Below are 27,438 nucleotides of genomic sequence, written 5' to 3' on the forward strand. Positions count from 1 at the left end.
GCAGCAGAGAACTGGAAGGAATGGCGGCCAAAGGAGGTGTTGGCTTTGGGGATGACCAGTGAGATATACCTGCTGGAGCGCATACTACGGGTGGGTGTTGCTATGGTGACAAATGAGCTAAGATAAGGTGGAGATATGCCTAGCAGTGATTTATAGATGGCCTGGAGCCAGTGGGTTTGGCGACAAATATGTAGTGAGGACCAGCCAACAAGAGCGTACAGGTCACAATGGTGGGTAGTATATGGGGCTTTGGTGACAAAACGGATGGCACTGTGATAGACGACATCCAATTTGCTGAGTAGAGTGTTGGAGGCTATTTTGTAAATGACATCGCCGAAGTCAAGGATCGGTAGGATAGTCAGTTTTACGAGGGCATGTTTGGCAGCATGAGTGAACGAGGCTTTGTTGCGAAATAGGAAGCCGATTCTAGATTTAACTTTGGATTGGAGGTGCTTAATGTGAGTCTGGACGGAGAGTTTACAGTCTAATCAGACACCTAGGTATTTGTAGTTGTCCACATACTCTAGGTCAGACCCGTCGAGAGTAGTGATTCTAGTCGGGTGGGCGGGTGGGCGGGTGCCAGCAGCGTTTGATTGAAGAGCATGCATTTAGTTTTACTAGTGTTTAAGAGCAGTTGGAGGCAACGGAAGGAGTGTTGTATGGCATTGAAGCTCGTTTGGATGTTTGTTAACACAGTGTCCAATGAAGGGCCAGATGTATACAACATGGTGTCGTCTGTGTAGAGGTGGATCTGAGAGTCACCAGCAGCAAGAGCGACATCATCGATATACACGGAGAAAAGAGTCGGCCCAAGAATTGAACCCTGTGGCACCCCCATAGAGACGGCCAGAGGTCCAGACAACAGGCCCTCCGATTTGACACATTGAACTCTATCTGAGAAGTAGTTAGTGAACCAGGCAAGGCAGTCAGTAGAGAAACCAAGGCTATTTAGTCTGCCAATAAGAATGCAGTGGTTGACAGAGTCGAAAGCCTTGGCCAGGTCGATGAAGACGGCTGCACAGTACTGTCTATTATTGATCGCGGTTATAATATTGTTTAGGACCTTGAGCGTGGCTGAGGTGCACTGATGACCAGCTTGGAAACCGGATTGCATAGCGAAGAAGATACGGTGGGATTCGAAATGGTCGGTGATCTGTTTGTTAACTTGGCTTTCAAAAACCTTCGTAAGGCAGGGCAGGATGGATATAGGTCTGTAACAGTTTGGATCTAGAGTGTCACCCCCTTTGAAGAGGGGGATGACCGCGGCAGCTTTCCAATCTCTGTGGATCTCAGATGTTACGAAAGAGAAGTTGAACAGACTAGTAATAGGGGTTGCAACAATTTCAGCGGCTAATTTTAGAATGAAAGGGTCCAGATTGTCTAGCCCAGATGATTTGTAGGGGTCCAGATTGTGCAGCTCTTTCAGAACATCAGCTGTCTGAATTTGTGTGAAGGAGAAGCGGAGGGGGCATGGGCAAGTTGTAGCGGAGGGTGCAGAGCTGTTGGCCGGGGTAGTGGTAGCCAGGTGGAATGCATGGCCAGCCGTAGCAAAATGCTTGTTGAAATTCTCGATTATTGTAGATTTATCGGTGGTGATAGTGTTTCCTAGCCACAGTGCAGTGGGCAGCTGGGAGGAGGTGCTCTTATTCTCCATGGACTTTACAGTGTCCCAAAACTTTTTGGAGTTAGTGCTACAGGATGCAAATTTCCATTTGAAAAAGCTAGCCTTTGCTTTCCTAACTGCTTGTGTATATTGGTTCCTAACTTCCCTGAAAAGTTGCATATCGCGGGGGCTATTCGATGCTAATGCAGTACGCCACAGGATGTTTTTGTGCTGGTCAAGGGCAGTCAAGTCTGAGGAGAACCAGGGGCTATATCTGTTCTTAGATCTGCATTTTTTGAATTGGGCATGCTTATTTAAGATTAAGAGGAAATCACTTTTAAAGAACAACCAGGCATCCTCTACTGACGGAATGAGATCGATATCCATCCAGGATACCTGGGCCAGGTCAATTAGGAAGGCCTGCCCGCTAAAGTGATCGCTGAGATCCTGGTTGAAGACAGTGGAGGTGTATTTAGAGGGTAAGTTAGTCAGGATGATATCTATGAGGGTGCCCATGTTTACGGATTTAGGGTTGTACCTGGTAGGTTCCTTGATAATATGTGTGAGATTGAGGGCATCTAGTTTGGATTGTAGGATGGCCGGGGTGTTAAGCATATCCCAGTTTAGGTCACCAAGCAGTACAAACTCTGAGTATAGATGGGGGGCAATCAATTCACATATGGTGTTCAGGGCACAGCTGGGGGCTGAGGGAGGTCTGTAGCAAGCGGCAACAGTGAGAGACTTATTTCTGGAAAGGTGGATTTTTAGAAGTAGGAGCTCAAACTGTTTGGGCACAGACCTGGATAGTATGATAGAGCTCTGCAGGCTATCTCTACAGTAGATTGCAACTCCACCCCCTTTGGCAGTTCTATCTAGACGGAAAATGTTGTAGTTGGGGATGGACATTTCTGAATTGTTGGTGGCCTTCCTAAGCCAGGATTCAGACACTGCTAGAACATCAGGGTTGGTGGAGTGTGCTAACACAGTGAATAACTCAAACTTAGGAAGGAGGCTTCTGATGTTAACGTGCAGAAAACCAAGGCTTTTATGGTTACAAAAGTGAACAAATTATAACTCCTGGGGAGTAGGAGTGATACTGGGGGCTACAGGGCCTGTGTTAGCCTCTACATCACCAGAGGAACAGAGGAGGAGTAGAATAAGGATATGACTAAAGGCTTTAAGAACTGGTCTTCTAGTGCGTTGGGTACAGAGAATAAAGGGGGCAGATTTCCGGGCGTTGTGGAATAGATTCAGGGCATTATGTACAGACAAGGATATGAGTACAGTGGAGGTAAACCTAAGCGTTGGGTAACAATGAAAGAGATAGCATCACTGGAGGCACTGATTGAGCCGGTCTCAGCGTGTATGGGGGGTGGAACAAAGGAGCTATTTGAGGCAGTTTGAGAATGACTTGAGGTTCTATATTGAAATTGTATAATAAGAACTAACTGCAACAGCAATTGGCAAGGCATATTGACATGGGAGAGAGGCATAAAGCAATCACTGGTGTTATTAGAGAGAGCTAAGACAACAACTGGTAATGGCGATGAAAGTTTGGGCTGAGGCTAAACAGATAAACAGGACAGGGTACCGTGTAAAGGAACAGTCCAGCAGGCATCAGCTGTGCAGCTGAGTGATCATAAGGTCCAGTGAACAGCAATATGTGAGTCCGAGAGCAGTTCGAATTGGTGCTAAAGCACAGCGAGCAGGAAGCATGGCTGTTGTTTGCGTGTGCTAGTGGGCCGGGGCTAGCAGATGGATCTTTGTGGTCGTCGCAACGGGAAGCCTGTTGAAACCACAGACGATTACGTCGGCAGACCAGTCGTGATGGATCGGCGGGGCTCCGTGTCGACTCTAGGAGGTCCCGTCCGGTTGACAGAGAGGTAGATAGCTGGGAGATGTGCCTAACTCGAGGCTAGCTCAAGGCTGATTAGCCAACAACAACATCCATTTGGTTGCAGCTAGATAGTTGTGATGATCAGGTGTTAAAGGTCCAGTGATTTAGTGATTCCGGCAGAAAATCCCTTATGTTCTGGGTCGATAACGCGCTGTGCAGACAGTGCAGACTGGCCGATAATAGTCCAGGCTAGAGCTGGCTGGTAGGTAGTGCAGGCCACGGACAATGGTGAAAAACCGCTAACGGTGGATAATAGCAAGTAGCTACCCATCCGGTAGACAAAGAGGTAGATAGCCGGGATATGGGCCTGGCTCAAGGCTAACTGGTGCTTGCTTCGGGGGCAGTGGTGATTAGCCTACAGCAACATTCATTCGGTTGCGGCTAGCTAGTTGCGATCCGGTGTTAGGGTCCAGTGATTCAGTTATTCCGGCAGAAAATCCGATGTTCTGGGTGAAAACCGCTAACGGTGGCTAATAGCAAGTAGCTAGTTAGCGGGCTAGCTAGTTTCAACTGGAGATTCTAGATAAAGGTGAGTAAATAATAGAATCCGTTCCACATTGAGTGAGGCGGGTTGCAGGAAAGTATATTTAGTAGAAGGATGAAAAGTGTGATAGGGCAATATGTACGAAAAATACAAAAAAATACAAAAAACAGGCTATTTACACAGACACACAACAAAGAACACGACCGCACTGCTACGCCATCTTGGATAAGATGATAATTGTTAATTGATCTGGATATGAAGCTAGGGTTAGGATTATGGTTAGGGTTGATCTGGGTAGGGAATATTAAGATAAGTTCAGGGCAGTGTGGACCCATCATTCAGGGTTTTTTAGTCCCACCTGTTTAGCAAAAAAAAATTATACAAATTAGAAATCTTCTTTCATTTTGCCTGTTATTTTGCCATTAATATGTGTCACATATCTGTGTGCAAACAATGTTAAAAAAAATACAATACAAACATGGTCTCTTTTTTGCTTTCTTGAGGTAGGAAGCTCCAAAATGCAGGTGTTTCAGCCTAGCTCATTGCTTTCTGTGGTGGAGGGGCAGCCAGCGGAAAATACAGAGCATGGGGTCTGTAATCTTCTCTAGCTGCGCCGTGATTGGCTCAGTGTTCTGCCACTCATGGGGACACTATGTCACCGCAAAATCTACACAAAGAGAGAGAAAGTTCAAGCACCGTTGGGTGCTGCCATGGATTTACATTAGAAGTGCCCATCCAAGATGGCTCAAGGTCATTGGACACAGATAAAATAATGTCAAATCAAGTTATATCTACCGTAGCTTTGATACTTTCAAAATCTTAGCTAGCAAGCTAGACAAGCAGTCATCATCATGAATCAAGTCGACAATCTGCTGGCAAATCCTTTTCAATCCTTGTCATATGAATAGAAATTATAGATAAACCGTAGCGATGCTCATCGGCCATTGGACATAAACATTACACAAGAAGTTGGAAATCGCAAATTCAACAATGAGTGGTTTGGAAGGAATCAGTGTTTTACTGCAAGAGTTGCAAAGCAATCACTATTTTGCTTCCCTTGCTATTCGGTGGAGTGGGTGTGTGGTCCAAGTCTGGGCTTAAGGGTCTCTTTTCCAAGCTTAAAAGGATAAACATTCACACGCAACACCATGGGCCAGATGTTCAAAACAACTGGAAACTCTAAACTGGGAAATCTCAGACTTCAGTGAGTTCAAGATAACTGGGAACTCCGACTGGGAAATATGTTTTGAACAGTCATCCAACTCGGAATTCCAAGTCGGGAAATCCGGCCTCTTTCTAGAGCTCCGACCTGAAGATCACTGACGTCATGATTCAACCTTGTTTTTTTCAGAGTTCCCAGTTGTCTTGAAAGCACCATAAATCTAGAGAATGCCAGACTTTGATGACAAAGGTTAATGACAAAATTTGCCCACAGAAGGATGCCGCGCCACCTTCCTGTTCAAGTGAGCACAGCACAACGGTGTGTCCAAATACAGTGGGGAAAAAAAGTATTTAGTCAGCCACCAATTGTGCAAGTTCTCCCACTTAAAAAGATGAGAGAGAACTGTCATTTTCATCATAGGTACACGTCAACTATGACAGACAAAATGAGATTTTTTTTTCCAGAAAATCACATTGTAGGATTTTTTAATGAATTTATTTGCAAATTATGGTGGAAAATAAGTATTTGGTCAATAACAAAAGTTTCTCAATACTTTGTTATATACCCTTTGTTGGCAATGACACAGGTCAAACGTTTTCTGTAAGTCTTCACAAGGTTTTCACACACTGTTGCTGGTATTTCGGCCCATTTCTCCATGCAGATCTCCTCTAGAGCAGTGATGTTATGGGGCTGTCGCTGGGCAACACAGACTTTCAACTCCCTCCAAAGATTTTCTATGGAGTTGAGATCTGGAGACTGGCTAGGCCACACCAGGACCTTGAAATGCTTCTTACGAAGCCACTCCTTCGTTGCCCGGGCGGTGTGTTTGGGATCATTGTCATGCTGAAAGACCCAGCCACGTTTCATCTTCAATGCCCTTGCTGATGGAAGGAGGTTTTCACTCAAAATCTCACGATACATGGCCCCATTCATTCTTACCTTTACACGGATCAGTCGTCCTGGTCCCTTTGCAGAAAAACAGCCCCAAAGCATGATGTTTCCACCCCCATGCTTCACAGTAGGTATGGTGTTCTTTGGATGCAACTCAGCATTCTTTGTCCTCCAAACACGACGAGTTGAATTTTTACCAAAAAGTTCTATTTTGGTTTCATCTGACCATATGACATTCTCCCAATCCTCTTCTGGATCATCCAAATGCACTCTAGCAAACTTCAGACGGGCCTGGACATGTACTGGCTTAAGCAGGGGGACACGTCTGGCACTGCAGGATTTGAGTCCCTGGCGGCGTAGTGTGTTCCTGATGGTAGGCTTTGTTACTTTGGTCCCAGCTCTCTGCAGGTCATTCACTAGGTCCACCCGTGTGGTTCTGAGATTTTTGCTCACCGTTCTTGTGATCATTTCGACCCCACGGGGTGAGATCTTGCGTGGAGCCCCAGATCGAGGGAGATTATCAGTGGTCTTGTATGTCTTCCATTTCCTAATAATTGCTCCCACAGTTGATTTCTTCAAACCAAGCTGCTTACATTTTACATTTACGTCATTTAGCAGACGCTCTCATCCAGAGCGACTTACAGGAGCAATTAGGGTTAAGTGCCTTGCTCAAGGGCACATCGACAGATTTTTCACCTAGTCGGCTCTGGGATTAGAACCAGCGACCTTTCGGTTACTGGCACAACGCTCTTAACCACTAAGCTACCTGCCGCCCCTGCTGCCTATTGCAGATTCAGTCTTCCCAGCCTGGTGCAGGTCTACAATTTTGTTTCTGGTGTCCTTTTACAGCTCTTTGGTCTTGGCCATAGTGAAGTTTGGAGTGTGACTGTTTGAGGTTGTGGACAGGTGTCTTTTATACTGATAACAAGTTCAAACAGGTGCCATTAATACAGGTAACGAGTGGAGGACAGAGGAGCCTCTTAAAGAAGAAGTTACAGGTCTGTGAGAGCCAGAAATCTTGCTTGTTTGTAGGTGACCAAATACTTATTTTCCATCATAATTTGCAAATCAATTCATTAAAAATCCTACAATGTGATTTTCTGGATTTTTTCCCCTCAATTTGTCTGTCATAGTTGACGTGTACCTATGATGAAAATTACAGGCCTCTCTCATCTTTTTAAGTGGGAGAACTTGCACAATTGGTGGCTGACTAAATACTTTTTCCCCCCACTGTATGTCTGGTATGCTGCTGCATAAATGATGTAATGTGCCAGGGAGATATGTTTACTGTAGCTAAGAAAGTAATACTAAGTGTATATTGTGTAGTAAGCTGTTTGTAGCCCTTCTGCCTCACCCTAATAATGTGGTCTATTTATCCCTCTTAATTCCGCCTACTATTCTGATTTGGTGGTGCACATGTAGCCTATAGCCTGTTTAAAGAAATGTCATCATTGAATATTGTAAGAGCTTTCATTGTCTGCTTATATGCCCTCTTCATTTATCCTACGGTTCTGACTTGGTGTAAACAGAGAATATTGTAATTCTGTCGCTTTACATTTCAAAAGTGCTGAACAAATAGTACTATTGTCTACGTCTGTCTTAGCTCGCTCATGAATGTCTTAATCGAAATTACGGATTGCCTCTTATCCGCTCATCGTTCCCTAATGCCAGAGTTTGTACATCTCAATTGTCAGTAGAAACCACATTTGTTTAAGCAAGTCAGCCATATCAGCTATGTTTTTTTTAAAGGCAGTAAATGAGGCTGAATGAACTGTTTCGCTGCCAGACAAGGCTCTGCTTATAGCCAGGTGTAGTGGTGGTAAGGAGTCCCTCCATGGTGCTGAAAAGAAAGCTCTGCTGTTGGGACAGCTTTCTGTTGGCCCTAACAGTTTGTGGGCACCTTTTGTCACTGTTGTAGTGCAATGAATGTATTGTTTAGTGTTGTGTTGTGTAGTGTAGTGGCTTTGATGGCATGCATCTAAGATTTACATGCTATATCGCCACTGGGTTAGGGTTACGGCTTGGGTGCTAGTGTTAGGGATGATCCAGAGTGTGGAGATGAAGCTAGGGTTAGGGTTAGAGTTAGGGTAATGGCTAGTAAAGAGGGGTTTGGCGTTTTGGACATATTCATTTATGTGCCTGTTGATAACTTTCTCCCCTCAATTAGATGTTATACTGTAGGTTTTTGAACAGTGTTTCTGAGCAGAGTGTCACTTCAGCAGAGTAAATCTCCAGATCCACACATTTGGCCTTTTTATCATGATTTAGAGTGAAACCTGGTGTATTATCCACATACTCCATAACCACTAACTGTGGTGCTGATTTGGGATATTGTCGATACCATTGAAGAGTGACATCAGAGGTTTAGTTACAAGAGAGAATAACTCTGTCCCTTTCTGAAGCCATTTCCACGTCAGTGTAGGGTGTAATTACCAGTTCAGAACTGACACCTTGCTCGGTGGTTTGGTCCTCAGGTGGTAAATCCATTTACTGCACTCTTTAGAGGAGCATACCTTAAGCCAACTGACTGGTAATGGACCAGACAAACGTAAAAGGATCTCACACTGTTTTGGTCTCGGTCACGAGATACGAAAAGTAATTCAATTTTACACATCGTCATGTTGTAATATTTCATTTTTCGTGTGAGGATTTAGTGTCCCATAAATTGAAATGTGCACAGTATGTAACTGACAATCTGTTTTAATGCAGAAATAGACAATAGAATGATAATTTACATTGTCATCCTCAGAACTTCCTCAACATTTAAATGTGGTAAGCAAGTGTAAGTAGCAAGGTTATATGACAGATCTTCTTTGTCTGTGCTCCTCCTATAGACTGCCCTCCACAGTTATTAAGTCCAGTGACAAGGTTTTTCTATGTCTAATAATGATACAATAGTTTCATCTAGTGTTCAACATTCTGTCCAATAAGGTGAAACCTTGACATTGCTTGTATTTTCAAGGGTAAGTTACTAGTGGAAGTCAATAGCTGTCAGTAGAGTCTCATCAATTTGCTTCTATTCTTTTAATTATCATGCAGCATGTGAACACTTTACAGGTGTCTGTGTTGTAGAATTTCCCCCATCAATTAGCATATCAAACTAAATCAACCTGAGAAGGGCAGCATTTCACAGGGAATCCTTCAAGCAGTTCAACTAAATTGAATATACAATAAGCTCCTCCCCTGATTCAGAGCCCCACAATTATGAGACTTCTCAGCTACAGTGGATGGAACATAAAGTCTATAACAGTCTATTCAATACATGAATCATAATGGCACACTGGCTTAGGAATACTTTACTTATCCTGGCTGCATGCTATTTTGGTACAATATAGTGCTTTTCCTTCCTATTCTCTTTGTCTGAATCTTAGCCTATTCATTATTATAAAAAAAACTTTTAAAAAACTATTCTAACTACTTTTTCAGATTGCAGAGGTGAAGAGGCTGTTGACCAGCAGAGTGGACATGTTACTGCCCTTGAAGGAGGACTGGTAACTCTCAGCTGTACCTACACTACCAGTACTACATCTCCTGATCTCTTCTGGTACATCCAGTTAACTAGGGACTCTCCTCAGTATGTCCTGAGAAGAGATCGTTATTCAGAAGGGAGCAATAGTGATGTGTTCAAGAAGAGGTTTGATTCCAGGCTGAATGTCACATCTAGCTCTGTCCCCTTGACGATCCAGAGGTTGCAGCTGTCTGACTCTGCTGTGTACTACTGTGCTCTGAGGCCCACTGTGACAACAGTAGATTCAGTCACTGCACAAAAACTCAGGGTAGAGTGTTGTTCAGACAATGTCACAAGCTTCTCAATGTTTGACGATACACAGAAAGAGGAGGAGACAAGGAGTTCATAGTCTCATCATGGTCTAGTTACATCAGAGTGGTATTACTCTTCTCCCACTGATCTCACAGTAGCAGGTATGGAACCCTGGCTGAGGAATATACTGGTTCTTGCTACATTGTTTTATGGTAAAATAATATTACTTTCCTTATTTGTTTACTGCCTTTGCTCTAAGCCCTTTATTTTTTCAAACATATCTTTCAGTTTTATACTACTCCTACTAATTTTATACATTTTAATTCCCGCTATCATATTGTTTATCTTCTCTCTCCCCTAATACAAATGTGTGTCAATTTCCAGAATGCAGAGGAGAAGACACAGTCACTCAGCCACCAGGAGATGTGATCGCTACTGAGGGAGAACAGGTCACATTGGACTGTCAATTTGATGCAGTTAATATTAATAATATCTACCTGTTCTGGTACAAGCATAAAGTAAATGGCTTCCCAAAGTTCATGCTGGGCCGTTCTTCTTTTGGAAGTATAAATGGCACTGATTTTGAGGATAGATTTGATGCCCATCTTGATACAGACTCCAAATCAGTTCCCTTGACGATCCAGAGGTTGCAGCTGCCTGACTCTGCTGTGTACTACTGTGCTCTGAGGCCCACTGTGACAACAGGATATACAGCCCCCTTACAAAAACATACTGAGCTACACAATGACAATACACCTGTCTGGACAGTATACAACACCACTTTGAAATTGACACAATAACCTTCTCACTACCTCCCTGATACTACCAAGACTAGTGGTAGCAGATGTTGATAATCATAGTGATGATGATGATGATGATGATTATGATGATGATGATGATGATGATGATGTTGATGATGCAGTAAGTCATTTTGGATGCCAATAAAGATACCTCTTTCATTAAAGCTCTAAATGTAGATGTAAGAGACATTACAATCCCATTACAATATATAATGGATTTGAAAATAGACAATTTTTTTGTTTTCTTATAGAATAGGCCCAGTGTTCCAAGATGAATTTAGAAAATGCAATACTGTGTTGTGTACAGAGTTATGGAAAAGCCAGCATCAACCACAAGGGGGCCACAGTACCAAGTGAATGTTGCTTTCTACTCTGAAATGACTTGTCTATTTGAACATCCCCTCTGTTCTATGCTGCATGGTCTAGGCCTGTGCTGCTACAAAGACAGGAATCAAGAGAGCACACCAGTTTCTATATTGTAACATCAGTTTGTCTTGGTCTTTGTATCCTATGATAAGTATGGGACATTGGCTGTGTACCTCTGTTGTTCTTGCTGCACTTCTCTTTGGTAGGATACAGCTCTCATTATTTTTTTCTCAATACTCTGATTTACTGGAATCCTGACATTTTTCACAAAGGTATTTGTGGTAACTTTACGAGGATTATCCACACGCGTTTCAATGTTCATTGCCTTTACTTGAAAACTACAAAATAAAGGGTTACAGCCATTTACAAACAGTAGAAAACAGGAGAGCAATATACCCAACTCAACATGAGGTAGTGTCCCGTTAATACTGTGCCAACTCCCGAGTGGCGCAGTGGTCTAAGGCACTGCATCGCAGTGCTAGCTGTGCCACTAGAGATCCTGGTTCGAATCCAGGCTCTGCTGTAGCCGGCCGCAACCGGGAGACCAATGGGGCGGCGCACAATTGGCCCAGCGTCGTCCAGGGTAGGGGAGGGAATGGCCGGCAGGGAGGTAGCTCAGTTGGTAGAGCATGGCGTTTGCAACGCCAGGGTTGTGGGTTCGATTGCCATGGGGTATGAAAATTAAAAAGAATAATGTATGCACTAACTGTAAGTCGCTCTGGATAAGAGCGTCTGCTAAATGACGTAAATGTAAAAAAAATGTAACTCTGGGTGATGACATCACAGGAGGGTAAAGGTCACTGTCAACACCAATGTCCATAATAACCATGAATAGCAATAATACTATACTGCAGTTAAGTATACCACCTATTCAGTAGGAATTATTGATATAGTGTCCACAATATAACAGTATTCTTCTTTGTTTCCAGAGTGCAGAGGAGCAGACAGTGTTACTCAGTCAAAGAGAAAAGAGACTGATTATGAAGGGGAAGATGTGTCTCTCAACTTTGACTATAACACCAGTTTATCAGCTCCATCTCCACAAACGATTACCCTGAATATGTTTTGTGGAAGGATGTCATTGGACCAGGGGACTCTGATGATAGACTCAAGTGGAGATTTGATGCCCATCTCAATTCCATCATCAAATCAGTCCTCTTGATGATCCAGAGGTTGCAGTTGTCTGACTCTGCTGTGTACTAATGTGCTCTGAGGTCCACTGTGACAACAGGATATACAGACCCCCTACAAAAACTAGTGTAGCATTGGCACTAGTGTAGAAAAAATACAAGCCTTACTTCTGAGGTAGGTGGGACGTTAGCAGGGCTGTACACCTCACACAGTGACACACAGAAGACCATTCCAGAGGAGAGTGAATGCATGCAAAAATCAGTCTGAAGATGGAGAAATCAATCAGTGCAACAATACCTAAACATTTGAACTGCTTGCATCCTTATATTCAGATTATTCAATTATGGTATTGGTAGTGTGAGGGAAAATGTTAATGTCTGAAGAGATAAGCCTTGAATTGTAAACAGCATCTCCTCTCACTCTATCTTGGAAGGATGCCTCGGGTGTATGTCTGGATGAGAGCAGACCAGCCATGCCCCGTTGTACTTTCCAATTCCTTGCTAAATTGTCACATGGTCAAGACCATGTGTCAAAAGGAGGGATGGTGGATCTTGCAAATAAATATATGTGTAAAGTAGGTGGATCTTGTAAATAAATATTGGTTTACAGTAGGTTTTGCTATGTTTGCAGAAAATGCATCTGGTGGTGGTGTTGTACAATGTTTGATTTGCATGACTAAGAATGTACTGAAGAGTATTTCCAGAGAACAGGTTGTCCCTGCAAGGAATGGAGGAACACATGGTTGAGAATTTTGTCACCCTTAACAGTGTTCTTAAGACTCTTTCCCCCGGGTGAAGGTGTTTTTGCCGAACCTGGCAGGTGGAGATGAGTACTATTTGAACCCAGGTGATTTCGTGGTGGTCAAATACTTCAGGAGAAAGAGCTGGAAGGACCCCCATTGGAGAGGGCCGTACCAAGTTCTTCTGACCACCCTCACTGCGGAAACCTGACAGAGGGTGAGATGAGTCCTGAGCCAAAGGGACCAACGCAGGCCCAGAGTAGTGGCCCAGAATTAGATGGTCATCGGAGAAGGAGAGCCATGCTGGGCCCTCATAACTAAGAGGACTGATGGAATGGCCACTACCAAGTTTTCTGATGAGTATGACTGTCTAAAGGGTTTTGGAAATAAAGCCACAGACAAAGATTGGTGCATTTTCTATGCTTTTAGAACAGCTTTTAACTCAAAATATCATTGCCATGTTAAATCAGAGTCTTCGTCAAGAACTAAATTAAATTAACCAGTCACAATAGGGACGCCCCTCAGGGGAGACAACATCTTTAATACAGCAAACCCACAACAGCAATACCCACAGATATAAGTAGACCAATCTGGCCCAAACATTATGGTAAACATGCAGGGGAAGGAAATTCCTATGTTGGTAGATACAGGTGCTTAAACGCTTATGGGATTTCCTCCACCCCAGTAATACATTTTGAAACAAAACCCATGCCCTATTCCATAGGACCACTGAATGTTGAAAATTATTTTCTGTATTCACCCACCCAACCGTTTATTTGCTAGGTAGAGACTTGTTAACTAAACTTAATGCTACAATTTACTGTACCCCAGATGGAGTTTTCATTGATATCCCAAACGATGAGTTATTAAACCAATCAGTAAGCAGGCAAATTGAACCACTCCTCCAGGAGGACTAGGGGTCTGACACTGCCTCCCAGTCTATTTTGTCTCAGGTGCCAGAAACCTTATGGACAGAACATTCCAATGAATGTCGACTGATAGGCAATGCTAGCCCAGTTATAATAACTGTTGGTCCCAGAAATAAACTCTAGTCTCGAGAGCTACCTTAAAAAGGAAGCTCCCTCCAAAGGTTATCCCTCCCCTTCTGAATTGGCTGATGTATTTCATAATTTCGGCGCATTACATCTACATCTCAAAATAATAGACATTTAATGAGTGCGAAGCAGAAAGTGAATATCCAACAGAAATTGATCATAAATATTAAGAGTAACTTTGTTAGGGTAGACTAAACTGCCCTTTACTTACAGACATTATTATTGTGTTCATTGACAAGTTGTATACTGTGTACTGTGGTATAAACAGTATCCAGGATCAGCTCCCCAATTCCTCCTCTTCATCCACCATGCCTCTAGGACTGTAGTGAGAGCTAAACCTCCATACCCTCGCCTCACTGTTAAACTGAACAAAGAGAAGACCTGTGTGGATCTGGAGATCCCCTCTGCTGAAGTGACAGACTCTGCTCTGTACTACTGTGATCTGACGCCCACAGTGACAGGAAACCCAGAAACACTACAAAAACCTAACATCGCCTGAGAGAGTATTTCTGTCAGCTTCCTGCTTCCCCTGTTTGTCTCCTGGCCTCTAGAGGTCAGCTGTGTTCCCCTTTGCCTTAGTTCTTCCTCATGTGTCCTAATTAGCTTATCCAGGTCACCTGTGCCTTGTTTCCCCTTGTGTATTTTAGCTGTGTGTTTTCCCCTTGTTTGTCACTTGGTTATTGCGTCCTGACTGTGTGTCTCCTGCTTTGTCTCACCGTGTCTGTCCTAGTAAGTTTTTGAAGTTATCTTTAGTTTGTTTTTCTCCCCTCGTGGAGTTGTTTTGTTTTGCCTCCTGTTTTGTGAACATTAAATCTACTTGCCTGGAGTATTGCCTTGGGTGTTTCATTTGGGTCCTACAACATCTCCTCTGTGGCTAAGGGTAGTACCCCCAGCTCTACACTTCTGAGACCGGAGTTCTAACCCGGATTGTGACAGAATAACCAAGTCAATCATGGACCCAGAAACACTCAGTTCCCAGGACCTGTTGGCGGTGATCATTCGACATGAGGCTTCTTTCCAGCGCCATGAAGCCGTTCTCAGCCGACAAGAGGAGCTGATGGCTAGACATTCTCAACTCCTGGCCGAAATGATGAGTTCCCCTTCACCAGCTCTTTGAACGCCTCCTTGGTCCTCTCCCTTCCCCCGGTCACCTCCCAGTGACGACAGGCCTTCTCGGTTGGCGGAGCCCCGACTACCACCTCCCAAGCCCTTTTCTGGGGATCCAAGCTCTTGCCAGGGTTTCCTCACCCAATGCTCCCTCACCTTCGAGCTCCAACCCTCAAGTTTTCCCACAGACCGTTCCAAGATTGCCTACCTCATTACCCTTCTTTCAGACAAGGCGCTCGCCTGGGCCTCTGCGGTGTGGCAGTCCCAGGAGGCCTGTTGTGACTCCCACGCTGCATTTGTAGAAGAGTTCAAGCGGGTGTTCGATCATCCTGTCAGTGGGCGGGAGGCTTCCAAGCGCCTACTGTCTCTCCGTCAGGGCCCCCGAAGCACGGCAGATTTTGCCATTGAGTTCCGAACCATGGCAGCAAGGAGCGGATGGAATGATGAAGCGCTGAGGGTCTGCTTTCAGGGAGGGTTATCTGAGCCCCTTCAAGATGAGTTAGCCACCCGTGAACCAGCTGAAGATCTCGAGTCCCTCATAGCCTTGGCCATCCGCCTGGACAATCGTCTAAGAGAGCGGAGAACGGCTCGCCGTCAGGTGTCTCAGTCCCAAGTTCCTCTGAGCAGCTCTGTTTCTCCTGTTTGGACTCCGTCATTCAGAGCTGCCCCGGCTCCTGAACTGCCCCAGGATTCCCCGGAGAGCATGCAGTTAGGCCGTTCCAGGCTTTCTTCCAACGAAAGGGAACGTCGCATGAGGGAGCGTCGGTGCCTCTACTGCGGGGTTGCCGGCCACTTCCGCTCCACTTGCCCCGAGCTTTCGGGAAACGCCTGTCCCCGCCCAGCTACAGGAGGGTTGTGATGGGGAAAATTAGAGCTCCTCCTACTAACGCGGTCCTAGCTATTCCAGCCACTCTGTCCTGGGAGGGCCACCAGCATCGGGTCCAGGCTATGATCGATTCCGGTGCCGCAGGTGATTTTATGGATGTAACCTTGGCTAAGGAACTTAAGATCCCTACCCAACTACTTCCTCAACCCCAGGCAGTTACAGCCTTAGATGGCAGACCTCTGGAACCAGGAAAAGTTACTGAGGCGACTCAGTCCCTGCGACTTACCATCTCTCAACACCAGCAGGAGGAGACCTTCTATCTCATTGACTCTCCCGAGTATCCTATTATCCTGGGTCACCCTTGGCTATGCAGACATAATCCCCAGATCGACTGGCCTACTGGCACCATTCTTAGCTGGGGTCCCACTTGCTCAACTCACCTGCATGCTTCAGAGTTCCTCAGCCCCTAGTACCCAGTTTCAAGAGTCTGTTGACGTCTCCCGAGTCCCCAGTGTTTACCATCGGTTCAAGGCAGTGTTCAGCAAGGCCCGGGCCACTGCCTTACCGCCTCATCGCACTTATGACTGTGCCATTGATCTACTCCCTGGGTGCTGCCCTCCTAGAGGTCGGATCTTTTCCTTGTCCTCCCCCGAGCACGCAGCTATGGACACCTACATTAAGGAGTCCTTGGCAGCCGGCCTCATCTATGCCTCTACTTCCCCGGCTGGGGCGGGCTTCTTTTTTGTTGAAAAGAAAGACGGGGGTCTGAGGCCTTGTATTGATTACCGGGGACTCAACAAGATCACGGTTCGGAATCGATACCCTCTTCCGCTCATGGCCACTGCTTTTGAGCTGCTTCAAGGGGCTTCCATTTTTACTAAGCTGGATCTCCGCAATGCTTACCATCTCATGCGGATCCGGCCAGAGACGAATGGAAGACGGCGTTCAGCTACGCCCACGGGACACTATGAATATCGGGTGATGCCGTTCGGGCTCACCAATGCCCGCAGTATTCCAAGCCCTGATTAATGATGTTCTCCGGGATATGCTTAATCTGTTCGTCTTCGTGTACCTGGACGATATCCTCATCTTCTCGAGGTCACTGAAGGAACATGAGGGGCATGTTAGCCGGGTTCTCCAGAGGCTCCTTGACAATCACCTCTACGTTAAGCCTGAGAAGTGTGAATTTCATGTTTCTCAGACTCAGTTTCCTCGGGTTTATTGTCACTCCCGGGCACCTAGAGATGGATCCCAAGAAGGTCAAGGCGGTCCACGATTGGCCCACACCTGCCACGGTCAAGGAGGTTCAACGGTTCATTGGCTTTTCTAACTTCTATCGGAAGTTCATCAAGAATTTCAGCTCGGTGGTAGCCCCCTTGACGACGCTTACCAAGGGAGGAGGGACCAAGATTCACTGGGGTCCGGAAGCAGCAGGGGCCTTCGAGGATCTCAAGCGCCGCTTCACTTCTGCTCCGATTCTGGTGACCCCTGACCCAGAGAGACCTTTCGTGGTGGAGGTGGACGCCTCAGAGGTGGGGGTGGGAGCCGTCCTGTCACAGAGGGGTGCGGATGGGAGATTACACCCTTGTGCCTTCATGTCTCGCCGCCTGTCTGAGGCCGAGCGCAACTACCACGTGGGGGATCTAGAGTTGCTTGCGGTAAAACTGGCCTTGGAAGAGTGGCGCCATTGGCTTGAGGGGGCTCAGCACCCTTTCCAGGTTCTCACAGACCACAAGAACCTGGAATATCTCCAACAGGCTAAGCGGATGAACCTCGGCAAGCACGATGGTCCCTTTTCTTTAATCGATTCCAGTTCCTCCTGACTTACCGACCTGGCACCAAGAACGTCAAGCCGGATGCTCTGTCTCGAGTCTATTCTCCCGAGGTACAAGAGAAGCCCTTGGCATCGATTATTCCGAGGTCTAGGATCGTCGCACCTCTTCAGTGGGAACTAGAAAGAGGGTACGAGAAGCTCTTGCCCATGAGCCCGATCCAGGCGGTGGTCCTGCCGGTCGCCTGTACGTTCCTCTCTCGGTTCGGGCCCGCGTCTTGCAGTGGGGTCATGAGTCGCCCTTGACATGCCATCCTGGCAGTGCTCGCACACTGGAGTTCCTCCGGCCGGCGGTTTTGGTGGCCGTCCATCAAGAAGGACGTGCAGGTCTATGTTGAGGCCTGCCCTGTGTGCAACCAGGGAAAGTCGACACGCCAGCGACCCCAGGGACTGCTCCATCCCTTACCTGTTCCTCGAAGGCCATGGTCACACCTTTCTCTGGACTTTGTTACGGGACTTCCTCTATCCCAGGGCAACACCGTCATCCTTGTGGTGGTAGACCGTTTCTCTAAGGCTGCCCGGTTTATTCCCCTGCCCAAACTGCCCTCGGCTAAGGAGACTGCTGAGCTCCTCATGAACCATGTCTTCCGGATATTTGGCATTCCCCTGGACGTGGTCTCTGACCGAGGTCCCCAATTCTCGTCCCGGTTTTGGGGGGCCTTCTGCAGGCTTATTGGGGCCACAGCCAGCCTATCGTCAGGATTCCATCCAGAGTCTAATGGCCAAACGGAACGGATTAATCAGGATCTGGAGACCACCCTGCGGTGTATGGCGGCCAGTAATCCCACGTCTTGGGCCACCTATATCATTTGGGCTGAATATGCCCACAACACCCTCCAGTCCTCAGCCACCGGATTGTCCCCCTTCGAATGCCAGTTCGGTTACAACCCTCCATTATTTCCAGAGGAAGAGGCGCAAGTTGGTGTTCCCTCGGCCCAGCGCTTTGTCCAACGCTGTAGGCGGACCTGGAAGAAGGCCAGGTGTACCCTCCTTCGGACCTCCCAGAGATACCAAAGTCAGGCTAATCGCCACCGCCGGACGGCCCCCTAGTTTCCGAGCTGGTCAGAGAGTTTGGTTGGCCACTAAGAACTTGCCCCTCCGGGTCGAATCCAAGAAGCTTTCCCAGAGATACATCGGCCCTTTCCGCATTGCTAGAAAGGTTAACCCTGTTTCGTATCGTTTAGTTCTGCCTCGCTCCCTTAGAGTTAACCCCACTTTTCATGTTTCACTCCTTAAACCTGTCTTGTCTTCTCCTTTTGCCCCCCCACACAGACCCCCGCCACCTCCCAGGATCATAGACGGCCAGCCAGCCTACACAGTCCGCCGGATACTGGACTCCCCGGAGGGTCCAGAACTCTCTGCAGTATCTGGTGGACTGGGAGGGCTACGGGCCAGAGGAGCGCTCCTGGGTTCCAGCCAGGGACATCCTGGACCCAGGGTTGATCCGAGATTTTCGCACCCTGGGGCCAGGGTGTTCTGGAAGGAACGTCAGGAGTCGTTCCTAGAGGAGGGGGTCCCTGTCAGCTTCCTGCTTCCCTGTTTGTCTCCTGGCCTCTAGAGGTCAGCTGTGTTCCCCTTTTGCCTTAGTTCTTCCTCATGTGTCCTAATTAGCTTATCCAGGTCACCCGTGCCTTGTTTCCCCTTGTGTATTTTAGCTGTGTGTTTTCCCCTTGTTTGTCACTTGGTTATTGCGTCCTGACTGTGTGTCTCCTGCTTTGTCTCACCGTGTCTGTCCTAGTAAGTTTTTGAAGTTATCTTTAGTTTGTTTTTCTCCCCTCGTGGAGTTGTTTTGTTTTGCCTCCTGTTTTGTGAACATTAAATCTACTTGCCTGGAGTATTGCCTTGGGTGTTTCATTTGGGTCCTACAACATCAACTCTGTGGCTAAGGGGTAGTACCCCCAGCTCTACACTTCTGAGACCGGAGTTCTAACCCGGATTGTGACAATTTCTACTCTTAATTTGACAATAGTGCCATCAAGTGGAGTCAACATGCACCCATTCTATTGCGTCAAGAGGAGGATCATAATGTTACACTTAACATGTAATGAGTGGAACTGATTCACCCAGAGAGTGAATGTTCCAAGAGAAGATCATTTTACAGAGAGTCTCTGTCTAACACCCAGCGGCTATGATGCTGCTCTATTCAGTCTTGTTTTTGTGTTCACTTGTAGGTAAGAATTCACTCTCCTTTAACCGAATGTGTCCTAACAGAATGTACACTGTTCAGTATTCATTACAATATGGTATTATCAATATCAAGTGGTAATACACTTTGAAACACCAAGTGTGGATATACTGTACGCAGTCTACATTGACTCTGTAATCCATGTTGTTATTTTTTTACAGGTACAAGTGTTGAAGCCATAATTACTCCAGAGAGAGATGTAGTGGATGTTCTTTACATTTTGTACAGGCGACCCTTACAACATTTTGAAAGTGAGCCTGTATTGTTGATGGTAATTACTTTTTTAAAGTTCTGTCTATTGATTTTGTTTCTAAATTATCTGTACAGGACAGATTGCTGGGGATCACATCACTCCTGTAAAAAAATTTTTTAGGGGGTAGATCAGCTTTAATATTGCAGATAGATTGTAACTTCCATCAATGTAATTGTCTGCATCACTTCCAATCCCCAAAAAAATTCTCGCATATATATATATATATATATATATATATATATACACATTCTTACACATATATATATACATACATACATACATACATATCCTTTAAAATATATATATATATTTCCCCTTATTACTTTCCAACCCCACCATCCCTTCCCTAATTTGAGTAAACTAGTGAACAACAATGCTAAGGCCTCTACTTCATGCTTATACATTGTCACGATCGCTGGAGGAAGTGGACCAATGCGCAGCGTGATGAGTGAACATACTTATTTAATAGAGAACAAAACGATAACGTGACGTCCTTGGTTACAAACACTAACCATACACGGAACAAGATCCCACAAACACTGTGGCCAAACAGGCTGCCTAAGTATGGTCCCAATCAGAGACAACAAGCAACAGCTGATCCACGTTGCCTCTGATTGAGAACCACACCGGCCAACCTAGAAACAAATAACTAGATAAAGAACCTAGAAACAAAACACATAGAAACAACACACCCTGGCTCAACATAACAGAGTCCCAGAGCCAGGGCGTGACAGTACCCCCCCCCAAAGGCGCGGACTGCGACCGCGCCAAACATAAACCGAACAGGGAAGGGCCGGGTGGGCATTCCTCCTCGGAGGCCGGTTCCGGCTCCGGGGCTTGACTCACCACCCTCCGTAGCTCCCCTGGTCCGGTCTGGCCCCGCTGGCTGGAGCTGGACTGGACATCGGTGGAGCGGATTGCTTAAGCTCCGATGTGGAGCAGCTCACGGTACCTGACCAGGCACCGGTGACCCAGGCACAGGCTGTGCCGGGACTGACGACGCGCACCACAGGCTTGGTGCGGGGAGCAGCAACGGGCCGGACCGGGCTGACGACGCACGCACCACAGGCTTGGTGCGGGGAGCAGGACGGGCCGAACCGGGCTGACGAGAGCGCACCACAGGCTTGGTGCGGGGGAGCAGGGACGGGCCGAACCGGGCTGACGGGCGCACCACAGGCTTGGTGCGGGGAGCAGGAACGGGCCGGACCGGGCTGACGGGCGCACCACAGGCTTGGTGCGGGGAGCAGGAACGGGCCGGACCGGGCTGGCGACGTGCACCACAGGCTTGGTGCGAGGGGTAGGAACAGGCCGGACCGGGCTGGCGACGCGCACCACAGGCTTGGTGCGAGGGGCAGGAACAGGCCGGACCGGGCTGGCGACGCGCACCACAGGCTCGGTGCGAGGGACAGGAACAAGCCGGACCGTACTGGGGACACACACCACTGGCCCTACGCGGGGATCAGGAACGGGCCGGACTGGCAACACACCCCAGTACCTCTCGCCGTGCCTCTACATTCTCCTTCCCCCTGGTGACCAGTGACTCCCGTAACCTGGCGGCCTCCTTTGCCAACCCGCTGAACCACTCTATCCCGGCCTGCTGCTGCCCCGTCGTCCACGGCGTGAGCCCCCCCCTAAAAATGTTCTGGCCGTCTGTCCTCCCCGTGGGCCAGGCCTCCATGGCTCTCGCCAGACTCTCGCTCCTCTGCTCCCAAGTCCAGACTCTCTCCTCCTCACGCTGCTTGACCCAGTCGAGGTTGATATTCATTAGAGTCCTCTCTGGCGTTGGCTCCTGGACACGCTGCTTGGTCCAGTTATGGTGGGATCTTCTGTCACGATCGCTGGAAGAAGTGGACCAATGCGCAGCGTGATGAGTGAACATACTTATTTATTAGAGAACAAAACGATAACGTGACGTCCTTGGTTACAAACACTAACCATACACGGAACAAGATCCCACAAACACTGTGGCCAAACAGGCTGCCTAAGTATGGTCCCAATCAGAGACAACAAGCAACAGCTGATCCACGTTGCCTCTGATTGAGAACCACACCGGCCAACCTAGAAACAAATAACTAGATAAAGAACCTAGAAACAAAACACATAGAAACAACACACCCTGGCTCAACATAACAGAGTCCCAGAGCCAGGGCGTGACATAAATACTATATACAGTGGGGAAAAAAGTATTTAGTCAGCCACCAATTGTGCAAGTTCTCCCACTTAAAAAGATGAGAGAGGCCTGTAATTTTCATCATAGGTACACGTCAACTATGACAGACAAAATGAGCATTTTTCTCCCAGAAAATCACATTGTAGGATTTTCAATGAATTTATTTGCAAATTATGGTGGAAAATAAGTATTTGGTCAATAACAAAAGTTTCTCAATACTTTGTTATATACCCTTTGTTGGCAATGACACAGGTCAAACGTTTTCTGTAAGTCTTCACAAGGTTTTCACACACTGTTGCTGGTATTTTGGCCCATTCCTCCATGCAGATCTCCTCTAGAGCAGTGATGTTTTGGAGCTGTCGCTGGGCAACACGGACTTTCAACTCCCCCTCCAAAGATTTTCTATGGGGTTGAGATCTGGAGACTGGCTAGGCCACTCCAGGACCTTGAAATGCTTCTTACGAAGCCACTCCTTCGTTGCCCGGGCGGTGTGTTTGGGATCATTGTCATGCTGAAAGACCGAGCCACGTTTCATCTTCAATGCCCTTGCTGATGGAAGGAGGGTTTTCACTCAAAATCTCACGATACATGGCCCCATTCATTCTTTCCTTTACACGGATCAGTCGTCCTGGTCCCTTTGCAGAAAAAACAGCCCCAAAGCATGATGTTTCCACCACCATGCTTCACAGTAGGTATGGTGTTCTTTGGATGCAACTCAGCATTCTTTGTCCTCCAAACATGATGAGTTGAGTTTTACCAAAAAGTTCTATTTTGGTTTCATCTGACCATATGACATTCTCTCAATCCTCTTCTGGATCATCCAAATGCACTCTAGCAAACTTCAGACGGGCCTGGACATGTACTGGCTTAAGCAGGGGGACACGTCTGGCACTGCAGGATTTGAGTCCCTGGTGGCGTAGTGTGTTACTGATGGTAGGCTTTGTTACTTTGGTCCCAGCTCTCTGCAGGTCATTCACTAGGTCCCCCCGTGTGGTTCTGGGATTTTTGCTCACCGTTCTTGTGATCATTTTGACCCCACGGGGTGAGATCTTGCGTGGAGCCCCAGATCGAGGGAGATTATCAGTGGTCTTGTATGTCTTCCATTTCCTAATAATTGCTCCCACAGTTGATTTCTTCAAACCAAGCTGCATACCTATTGCAGATTCAGTCTTCCCAGCCTTGTGCAGGTCTACAATTTTGTTTCTGGTGTCCTTTGACAGCTCTTTGGTCTTGGCCATAGTTGAGTTTGGAGTGTGACTGTTTGAGGTTGTGGACAGGTGTCTTTTATACTGATAACAAGTTCAAACATGTGCCATTAATACAGGTAACGAGTGGAGGACAGAGGAGCCTCTTAAAGAAGAAGTTACAGGTCTGTGAGAGCCAGAAATCTTGCTTGTTTGTAGGTGACCAAATACTTATTTTCCATCATAATTTGCAAATAAATTCATTAAAAATCCTACAATGTGATTTTCTGGAATTTTTCTCTCTCAATTTGTCTGTCATAGTTGACGTGTACATATGATGAAAATTACAGGCCTCTCTCATCTTTTTAAGTGCACAAAACTTGCACAATTGGTGGCTAACTAAATACTTTTTTTCCCCACTGTACATTTTATGGACACAGTCAATAATTATATTTTGTTTGTTTTTACTCCTGAACTTCCTCCGATCATTTTCAATTGATTTTGTTTCTATATTATCTTTACAGGACAGATTGCAGCGGATCACATTACTCCTGTAAATCATGAAGTCATCAGTACAGAGGGAAAACCTGTGACTCTGAGCTGTAATTATGTTTACCTTTACTGGTACCTGCATTATTCTAACCAGGCCCCTCAGTTTCTGCTGTATAGCAACCTGGTCTCAGATCATTTCATATTATTCTGTATGTAAATCCGAGACACCCAATTTCGTATGATATGTTACGAATTACAATTTGTTTTATATGTTACGAATTTGCAAAATGTATGATATGTTACGTATTCTAGTTAGGTGGCTAGCTAGGTTAGGGTTAGGGGTTAGGGTTAAGATTAGGGTTAAGTTAGGAGTTAGGTTATTGGGTTAAGGTAAGGGTTAGGGGAAGGGTTAGCTAACATTCTAAGTCATTGCAAAATACCTAAAAAGTAGTAGTAGTAGAACATTATCTAATTAGCTAAAATGCTTAAGTTGTCCATGATGTGATTTGAACTCACAACTTTAGGGTTGTTAGACGTTCACGTTATACGCCCAACCATCCACCCCGACTAACCACCCTACTTTTGTTATTGCCTTAAGTAACCATCTGTCTTATGTAACCATACCAAACATAACATACCATACTTATTTGACTGTCCCGGATTTACATTTACTATGTTACGTCTAGTCTATGACACCAGGCTGTGTATAAAGTTGCCATATCACAGAGCCGTAGTGAACATATCCTTGATAAGAAATATACATCCGCAACGTCCCGGACATCAACTGAACTGATCATAACACACCTAACCCTGGCAGACTCATCTCTCTACTACTGTGCTCTCAGTGATTGTTATAACCAGTGATCCATAAAAGACCCTGTACAAACACCTGCAGAACAAAATAAACAGGAATTATATTGACCTTTACTTGTACCGGCATTATCCTAACCAGGCTCTTCAGTTTCTACTGTATAAAGGTGCTAGATCACAGAGTGGTAGTGAACATGTCCCTGATAAGAGATACATCCAAAACGTCTCGGACATCAACTGAACTGGTCATAACAATTCTAACCCTGGCAGACACAGATCCCTACTACTGTGCTCTCAGGGAATATACCCAGTGATACAACGTCTATAAAACCCTATACAAGAACCTGCAGACCAAAAATGCTGTGATTAAGCAAGGATACAAATGTAACATCAAACCACACTTTGATCTCATAATGTCAGAGGTTGAGATCAGAGAAAGTGGTCACATCAGTGCTGTGTGCAATCACCAGGAGGTCTAGTGTTTCTCTGTCTTCATATCAGTAGTCTTGAATTCCACCTAGACAGATATTTTGATATCGGTGGAAAAGCACTTGGGAATATGACAAAGTGCAAAAATATTATTGTTTGTAGTTACTCCTCACAATTCACACTGCGTGGTGGTGTAGTATGACAGTCAACCTGAGGGGGCAACCTAACAAAGAACACACACCTGAATCAGAGGATGCCATACAGACAGACACCTCCCCATGGTCTACTACTGCATGTAATACAGAACAACATGACGCATCAACAGTAGGACAGAGGGTGTCAAAGCTCTGTGATAGATAGATCAGCATTGTTCTGCTCCTTACCTTTTACACTTCAAACTGACTGACTAGTCATGAGAAACTGGCTGATCCTGTATGTTCTGGCTGCATGCTGCTTTGGTATAACATCACTCTGTTCATCTGTCTCTTTCTGTGCATTTGTTCATTTTATTTAGATACATTATTATTATATGTTGTGAAGATATATTTATCTTTCTTTTCAGGGTGCAGAGCAGAAGAGAATGTAACACAGCCAACAGAAGATGTAATGGTCTTAGAAGGACAACCAACAACACTCACTTGTCTATTCATTACAACTGATCAATCACCATATCTCTTTTGGTACAAACAACAAGCAAATGGCAAGCCCATATTTATGCTGAGAAGGGATACATTTTCACCTGGGGAAGCTGCTACTGAGTTCAAGGACAGATTTGATGCCCGTCTAAATTTCACAGCAAAATCAGTCCCCTTGATGATCCAGAGGGTGCAGCTGTCTGACTCTGCTGTGTACTACTGTGCTCTGAGGTCCACTGTGACAACAGGAGATACAGCCCCCTCACAAAAACTATAGGTTTCAAATGTGTCCATAGATGCCAACGGTACCACTGAAAAGTTAGGACCAAAGCACTATATGTATTTCAATATACTTTATGTACAGTAGTAGACCTGAATTAGATACTCTGTAGGAGACATGAGTGTTTGTACCTGAATTATAATAGAGTATGTGTACGTTCCCCCCCCCCCAAAAAAAAAAAAAATATGTTCATCATACTCACATCATGGAACATTTATGTAATTGACAAATGCTTTAAGCTACTTTTCATTTCTTGTGAGCTAGACGTAAGCTTTTCACTTTGGCTAATGTACTGGAAAGAGTGCTTATATCTAATCTGAGACCCCTAGAATCTGAGTCTGAATAGATCTTATCTCCCATCCATTATATTCCCTTATTTAAATATGAAAGTTATTTGCTTGTTCAACTACCAGTGACCACATTTTATATTTGGAAATAAAGTAAATATATCATGAATATCAGAAATGTCATATGACTTAACGCTCTAAATATTCTCTCATTTAAATGCCATTGATACCATCTTTACTGTCATTTAGTAAACCAAACCTTCATCACCACCACCTAACTTCTTTAAGAGCCATCATTGAATGGGTTTTATGTCAAAGGGAGGAGCTACAGAAATGATCCTGTTCAAACTGTACATATGATTACAGGAGACATATTATGAATTAGTTGGTCCCGCATATACAGTAGAAGAATATGAATTGAATATGTGTATGTTTTCAAACATTTATTTTCAAAATAAGTTAATCATACTCACTTCATACAATATTTATGTCATTGTCAATACCTACCATATTATTTTGGCTAGACGTAGTCGTTTCACTTCGTCTCTAATGTACGGCAAAGAGTGCTAATATAATACTGACGAGGTAATATTGACCCATACATTTCTATACAATCTTACCTCTCACTGAACAGGCTCCTCCTTCATGTCTGTCAGTTGATGGTGATATACAGGCTGAGATGGACATGGAAGAGAGAGAGAGAGGATCTCTAGCTCTTACTGTAACTCACAGTCACTCTCTGTGTGTTCTGCATAACCATGGTACTCTGTCTGATCATCTGGCTGGTTCTTGCTGTACTGTGCTTCGGTAAGATGGAACCATTTCGTCATCTATCTAATTTTTCTTTTTTTAATCTTTCATTATCACTCACTTTATATTTTTTTGTCTTCCAGAGTGCTCAGGAGACCATGTTCAACAGCAACCAGGAGGTGTGATTGCTACAGAAGGAGGACTGGTAACACTGAGTTGTCAATATAACACCAGTGCTAATAATGTATATCTATATTGGTACAAACAAGAAGCAAATGACTTCCCTAAATATATGCTGAGCCGTTATTCTT

This window comes from Coregonus clupeaformis, chromosome 21 (assembly GCF_020615455.1).
Source record: "Coregonus clupeaformis isolate EN_2021a chromosome 21, ASM2061545v1, whole genome shotgun sequence".
NCBI lineage: Eukaryota > Metazoa > Chordata > Actinopteri > Salmoniformes > Salmonidae > Coregonus > Coregonus clupeaformis.